Raw genomic sequence first — 7,883 nt, 5'->3', positions numbered from 1 at the left:
AGGCGAAGGAGTTGGGGGGGGGGGGTGAAGGTGTTTGAGGGGGAGGTGAAGGTGGTTGAGGGGGAAGTATAACCTCTAACTGATTAGGTATAGCCGGCGCAGCCGGTGGTGACGAGGGTGGTGGTGGTGGTAAATGGTCCTCGGCCGGACGACTCTGTTCTCGTGAACTCCCGAGGTATCTCCGGAACTCTTCGTCCAAGAGTCTCCGCGTTTCCCGGTAGGCCCGACTTTTAAGCCACTCTTTGTAGGGACGGTTTAGGCGCGGCACTATAATTTAGTGTAAATTATAGCGGATGTTTCTTATTTACGTGCGTGTGCGTGCGTGCGTGCGTGCGTGCGTGCGTGCGTGCGTGCGTGCGTGCGTGCGTGCGTGTGTGTGTGTGTGTGTGTGTGTGTGTGTGTGTGTGTGTGTGTGTGTGTGTGTGGGTCAGAATGGGATTTACTGTTATTCTGCGGATGAGGGTGGATCCAACGGCTGAATTTCTTTGGTCTCTATGGAGAGTTGCCACTCGGATGTGGAGGCTCCGGTCGAGTCACTCTTATTACTTGACAGAAATAACAAATAGATCACTCGATCTAACGGATCGTGGCTTACCACTATGATCGGTGGAGCGATAAGGTCACGGATCGGCAAAGTTTCGTTTCAGAGATGGAGTTTTACTGACGTAACTACGTGTAGTCGCGAACCGGCAGAGTTTCGGAGATGGAGTTTAACTGACAACTGGGTGTAGTCGCGAACCGGCAGAGTTTCGTTTGGAAAATGACTGACGATTGCGACCGGCAGAGTAACGTTTGGAAAATGCCTGACAATTGCGTGTAGTCGCGGACCGGCAGAGTTACGTTTGGAAAATGACTGACGACTGCACATTCCTCGTGGAGGACCTCTTTTTATATTGGCGAATTAGTGGTGCCGAGTGCAGAGCTCGCGTGTGCTGTTGGTCTAATCTAGGATTAGGATTAAGGATTTCGGTTGTGAAATGGGATACAGGGGTATGTGTCTAAGACAACTTTCGTCATCGATCATTTGCCGGATGTCCAATAGTTTAGAGCCACATGTGTCATTTATTACAGATAACTGCTGTTTTATAATTCTAATCTATTTATTCTTCCTGTTCCTCGGGATAAAGTTTGCCTATTTGGCACTTGGTTCAAATATCTAATTCAACGACTCTGTCCCGAGTAGATTATTAGTTCAAAAAGGTAAATGTTATTCGGCTCGTCGCTATTGTAACCTCTCATGGTAGAAACAGATGGTCTACCGGTATTATTTATTAATAATTCTTATGGTAATGACGAAAGTTTTAGTCGAAGAAAAGAACTGTGGAGTCCGGACGTAACACTAGTATACATGATATTATATATTGTACATGGTATTATATAATACATGATATTATACAGTATAATACATCACTTAGTTTTATATGAATTATCAGAGAGAAACCTGAGAAAGAGAGAGGACATGACGGCCCAAAACCTGTAACCGCAAAATGCTGCCGCGCACTACTGACAAAGTGGATGTAAATTACATAGTAACGTCCACTTTTCTTACGGTACATCGTCTACTTTTCAAGGCTGGAGATGATAAATCGATATTTGATTTATATAATCGCGTAGTATATGTAGTACGATTATAATTTTTTAATGCGAAATGAATGATATGAATTTACAACCTTTCACGCGAAATGAGGGCTATCTTACCACAACACATGTTTGCAGCGCAGTATTTCGCGGTTGTGACATATTTCCTAACCTAAATAGTCGACAATTTTAATGCTTAATATCTCGGTTCGTGGGGCAGAGCGACATTTTTTTCTATCAGATTCCTTCATTTTGTGCAAAAATCGATTGAGTATATTTTTATCAAAATTTGAGGGGAAAGAAGTTTTCTTAACATTTACTAATTATTTTTTTGTACAATGCATTCATATTCTCAGGAAAAATTTTTACGAAGTCAGACAGCATTTTATCAGAAATTCAATTGAATTTTGTTATTTCTGATTCTTTGTTATTTCAGACCAGTCATTCATTAATAATAATGTCAATCCTCTCAAGTTAAGTTCAGAAAATAAAATATTATCTACGTGTTAGTTGGGACAACAAGAAAAGGATGAAGCGTGCTTACCTGTATCTTAATTAAAATGTAAAAAAGGCAAAATATTAAAGACACAGAATCTCAAAATACAGCCATTCTTCGATAATATTTCTGATAAAGATCAGGTCAGAATTAATGAAGCACTAATGAAATCTGTTTGTGGCTGCAATGTTTCATTTGAAGCAATTGAATCCATTTTTTAAACTTAGTAAAAATCTTGAGATCAACATATAAACTACCGATAAAAGAGATGCTGTCGAATTCTCTTCTTTATAGTTTACATAAGCAATTAATAACAGATGATTCAACATTAATCAATTGTGATGGGATTTTGATGCTTAAGGAAACATTATTTCAAAAGAGCAAACAATTTATAGTTTTTGTTAAAGCTGTTCAAAACAATAAAACCTTTTATCTAAAGTTATGGAATATTTCACACACTTTAGAAGAGATAATTAATAAAGCACTATATATCATTAAAACTAAATACTCCATCACGATTTATTCTGTAATCACAGATCAAGATTATGAAACATTAAATATGAGTGAAAATAACCTATGGTTTTTAAAGTGCAACTTATTATTTGCAATATCTTTAAAACAAGCATTATTAAATGAAGATTTCGTAGATAAGAATCATTATCTACTCATTAAATTTTTAATTTTAAAAGAAGCTTTATTAAAATTTGACAGAAAAGCAATCATATTGTTAAATATTACTATTACTATTAGTTGTGATAATTTGTATGATATGTATGCATCTTGCAAAAAAAACTTAACAGCTATAAGACAAATTATTGACAAAGGTATATATGAAAAGAGAAGTTGTCAATATATTTATTGATGAAACATTCGAACAAAAATTATAAGATTTATTTGATTTGTAGAAGTCAGTACATTCAATTCTAAAGAAATGTGAAAATTCATACACAACACGTAGATATGTTGAAGATTGGTTGACTTTAGAATCATTAAATAACAATTTCATTTATTAAACAGGCTAGTATTAATAAAATAATCACTCCAATTGCACTGGCAGCAAATTTTTGTCATCCAAACTATCAAGGAAAGCAATTTATAAATGACAAAAATCGTATAGTTAAGATGACTAAATTTTTCATTGATGCTTTGGATATATAAGGATTAACCGATTACCAAATATTTCGAAATTCAAAAGGAATTTCCGAGAAATTGAAAGCGAAAGAGTGCCATGATCCACAAGTATTTTGGAATACAGTTATTTCATAGTGATTTAGCTACCGTTGCGATAAAGCTGCTACAAATACTTCCTGCCATCACAGCAATAAAGACACGTACTGTACAACAAAATGATTTAATTCCAGATCGTCTTCAAAAATTGACAGATTTATATTATAATTTGAAAATTTATGATAAACATGCTACTAACAAATATATAATAAATAATGCAAAGTTTTTGTATTGTTTCATAACTTCCAAAGATATATAATAGTTTTTAAGCATATACGTTAGATTTTAATATAGAAGTGCAATCGTAAGAAATATGTGAATATCAAAAACATTATTTTATTTTTCGGTTTTCTTCATTAATTGTAATTCATACAATATTATGTTATTAGTTATATCAAGAGACACAGTAACGGTTTGGCGCTAAGGGAACGCGAAGCGTTCTTAGAGCGAGACACTGCTAGGTATATTAGATTCAACATGATTCGAAGGGAAAGAAAGAATAACTTCGAGCTCTTACCAGTGATGTCTTACAAAAGATTGTTTATTTATTTCAGAAATTATTATAAATTTTTATTACAAAATTTTGCATTATAAAATATAGCAATAATAAAAGATACATTTTAAGTAATGGTTCTTTATTATAATAATAAAGAATATATTTTAGTCATATTAGGTTAAGTAAAAAGTCATCGCGTTTTTTTAAAAGACATCTATCAGTAAAAACCGCAATTACTTACCAACAATATAAATTATATCTTGATAGAGTAAAGTTTCAGCTTTAAAAATCTCTTTTTTAAATTATACGATACGACAATTTTTAATGGAGTTATGAGCAATTAAAGTCAAAATAATTCTTTTATTTAATCCGCGATAACTCAGTAATCAAAAGTCGTAGGAATATTAAAAAAAAAAACGATTTTGTAGGGAAAGTATCAAGCTTTCACGATAGGTAATCGAAAATTTTCTCAAATTCGTTTTGGACACGTTACAAATCCACAAAGTGAGAAGAAAATTTTTCGTCTTTTTCTCAGCTCGTAGTTTTTGGTATGTAAAAATTATCAAACTCATATAAACTTAAAAAATGTGATAAGCTTTTAAAAGTAGAGATTTCAAGCTTTAAAACCCTTTTTTTAAATTTGAATTTCATTATTGACGAAGATATTGTATATACAACTTTGAGCTAAAAAATACGCGATGACTTTTTACTCAACCTAGTATGTTCAGCGGACTCTCACGACTTTTTTTTTGTGGAGATCTGGAATTTGTTGAAATAAAGAGACAGCTGGGATAGTTGAGCTAACGAACAAACTGAGCGATTATAGCCTAGAGAAGACTAAAAATTTTCTTTTTCTATACTAAAGACTAAAACGAAGAATTCAGTATCTCTTCGTAAATATCGCTCCGAGATAAACCAAAAATCGGTGTACGTACACGAACGGCGGACTAGAAGGACATCAAGTCTGTGCCCCTTAGATATTGCAGTTAAAATAATAATAAATATATCATTGGAAGCGTAAGACGGCGTCAAGATACTTTTTAACAGTCAAGTCGCGGACGATTCTCACGAGTCTGTGATCACAAAATCCAAAAGGCGACGTTTAGAGTGGTCTCGTGCACTGCACGTGCGCTTTCTTGACGCACTGCACGTGCGTTTTCCCATAAATATTAAGATTGTAAAATTAAGGATGACATTTCCACACGCTACAGATTCCGGTCAATGACCTCTTTCGTCCTTGACCAATTAGAAAGCAAGAAATAGATCCCACCACTTAATTAACGGATCCACCAATCAGTGAGTTGTTAATCGAGGGAGATTACTATAAAACCCCGGTTCCGCGGGACTCAAGTATCTTTTTTCCTAATTTCTCTCTAGTGATGGACGTAGTGGTCCAATTTTCTTAATCGGTCAACTTTAGAACTCAGAATTTAGAAGCAGTGCGAAAAAAATTCCACCGGCCTCGCATACTTGGCCAGCGAGACTTAAAGATTTAGAGTCAGTGCTAAAGAAATATTATCAATCTCGCACATCCTGGCCGCCACCAATGAGATCTCAGTAGTAAGTCGGTATATCTCTATTCTCTGGCCTCTTCCTCGCTTTTTCTTTTGATAATTCATTTCAATATTTCATTTTGTCTCTTTTTATTATTTATTTATTTTTATTTTATTTTTATGCTTTTTTTCTTTCTCCCTTTTGACCCCCCCTATGTACAATACAAGAAAATAAAAATTGCAATCCGTTTAAGCTATAATTCCAATCTGTCGCCGTCGCCTCGATAATTGCTTGCCCCCTGTCGACCGGTCGCTCATATCTGTCCGTTAATACTATCATCATCCGAGAAAAATCAGGCTGAACCCTCTCAGCTCCACTCACCAAAACCTCTTTCTCTTTTTATTCCCTCGCTATTCTCTCCGTAACTTCTCCCTTCACACATTCACTCAACATAAATCTTTACGCTAACATATTTCAGAATAGAGAACTAAAGGATTGTATCTTATACTTAAGAAAAATGTATTACTAAATATTGGTTTTATTATAGTGCCATTAAATTAAATCTTCATTTATTAATTAAAAAAAAAACCTCTCTTCGAATTTATTGTAAGCTTTCCCGCGGTTACACTTCTCTTTCTCCCCGGTCACTTGGATTAAGTTCAAGGGCATACGGACGTACTGGCACATCTGGCGTTAAAATGCGTCCTCTCGGCACACTAATACAGTTTGGATCCTTTAAATTAAAAATACGTCCGACTCGTCCGTTTAGCGGAGCACGAGTTAAGGTTTTCACTTCGTCCTCTATTCGACTCCTGGCTCATTAGGAGCCTCAAGACAAAGCGAAGTGCCTCTCGATTTGCTTCGGTTCTTCCCCACAGCTTGCGATCCGGGGCCCGAACACGACCAAATCGGTCTAATAATTTGGTTCCTGTTGCGTTCACTCCCTCAGCTCCGCATGCGCGCGGAGCTTGGACGTAACAGGAGAAATGAGCTAAAAAAGTTAACAAATCTATTACTAGCGGAGCTATTACTTAAAAAGAATTGTAATTTTATGGTGTAAGCTATGCGAGTTATTTTTCTTTCTTAGTTGCAGGGTTCACGTTCGCGCGCACATAACGCGGTTTCGAACGGAGAGGATCTCTCCAGGGGCTTCGGTGAAATAGTTTTGGGTGTCTCACAACCAATCCAGCGGGCTCATTTTCTACGAATCGGAGGTCATCAACGAACGCGCTTCAACCGTACGGCCCTACATTTTTTTTTTTTTTAAGAGGACCGTTTCGCCCGCGGTTTTTGAACCGTGTGACGGAGGACGAATGCCGAGGCAGGGATTGGAGGCAGATGTACTACGGTAATTCATTTTTTGTCCCCTTCCCCCCCTTTCCGAAAAAAGAAGAACCAAGAGCGCAAGGTCTCAAGAGAAGAATGAAGGGATCCTGGCGTTCCATTCATGTAGACGGGGGGATGCCCGAGCGGGTTTCGTTCTACGGGGGAGTAGCTACCCTCCGGGGAGAAACTAAAGAGGGGTCTTGCCCGGAAGGCCTCAAGAATAAACCTCAAGGGGACCAAAGCTTAGGAAAACTGTTGCAGCAGCACAGTAGGGAGCAGGTAATTGGTTGGGAGGGAGCTCCGAATTCCTTTGAGAGGCCAACGTTCTTGGAAGAACCATAATTTTCGGGACAACAATTTAAGAGAAGGGAGGCAGTGTTACGCCCTTACCATGGATCGACGTTCGCGAAGTACCGAAGGTCGCGTTGTTCGGCAACGAGCCGCTCTGTTATTTAACAAGATCGACAGATTTGGACGTGAGCCGTCGCTGCGCTCGAACGTGTCTCTCGATCCATTTATCCTCTCATCGATCGTGTGTTCCGAGCTTTACGTGTGTATGTGTTCTGTGTTTATTTTATAATAAATTCTTCTTGTTCTTTGTATAATATCCGTGTTCTTCATTTCAAGTCTCCGCGAGTCGGACGCTCGGACGTAACAATATGCATCATATTAAATAGCCATGTGAAGTATTCGACAGCTGACATTTTTCTACAAATTTAAAAAAAAAGTTACCCTCCGATTATTATCCGAGATAACAATTTTTTTTTAAACAATTGCAACTTTAATTTTTAAGATTAAGAGTTCCGTCTGACACTAATTTGTCAAGGAAAAATTGAATTTGCTGTTAAAAAATTGTCAAATTTTTTACTAAAAAAATTTATTTTGCCGAAAAAGTTTATTTAAAACCATTGGAAAGTTGAAGAACGCGTGGGTGGCAGCGCGCCGCCGGGCGGAGTGGAGAAGGTCGAGCCGTTCGACAACTCGCGCGTATCTGATTTCGTGCGTTAAAATTTGCTAAATTTACATTTTCTCAGCAATAAATTGTAGAAACATGATTTTTAAAAATTTGGGATAGTTTGACGAGATATAAACATATTTGTAACTTAATCAAATGTAATTGTAACTATGAAATTTTTAGTACTTCTTCTTTTGTACTGATAATTACGTACAAATTATATAATTGTCAGTTGACATCCATTTAACATATTAAATATAAAGAAACGTTACTCATGTGATTTAAATTTGTTAATGAGACATGCACTTCAT

The sequence above is a fragment of the Trachymyrmex septentrionalis genome, unplaced genomic scaffold, assembly GCF_001594115.1.
Source record: "Trachymyrmex septentrionalis isolate Tsep2-gDNA-1 unplaced genomic scaffold, Tsep1.0 scaffold128, whole genome shotgun sequence".
Lineage (NCBI taxonomy): Eukaryota > Metazoa > Arthropoda > Insecta > Hymenoptera > Formicidae > Trachymyrmex > Trachymyrmex septentrionalis.
Note: the sequence above shows the minus strand (reverse complement) of the source record.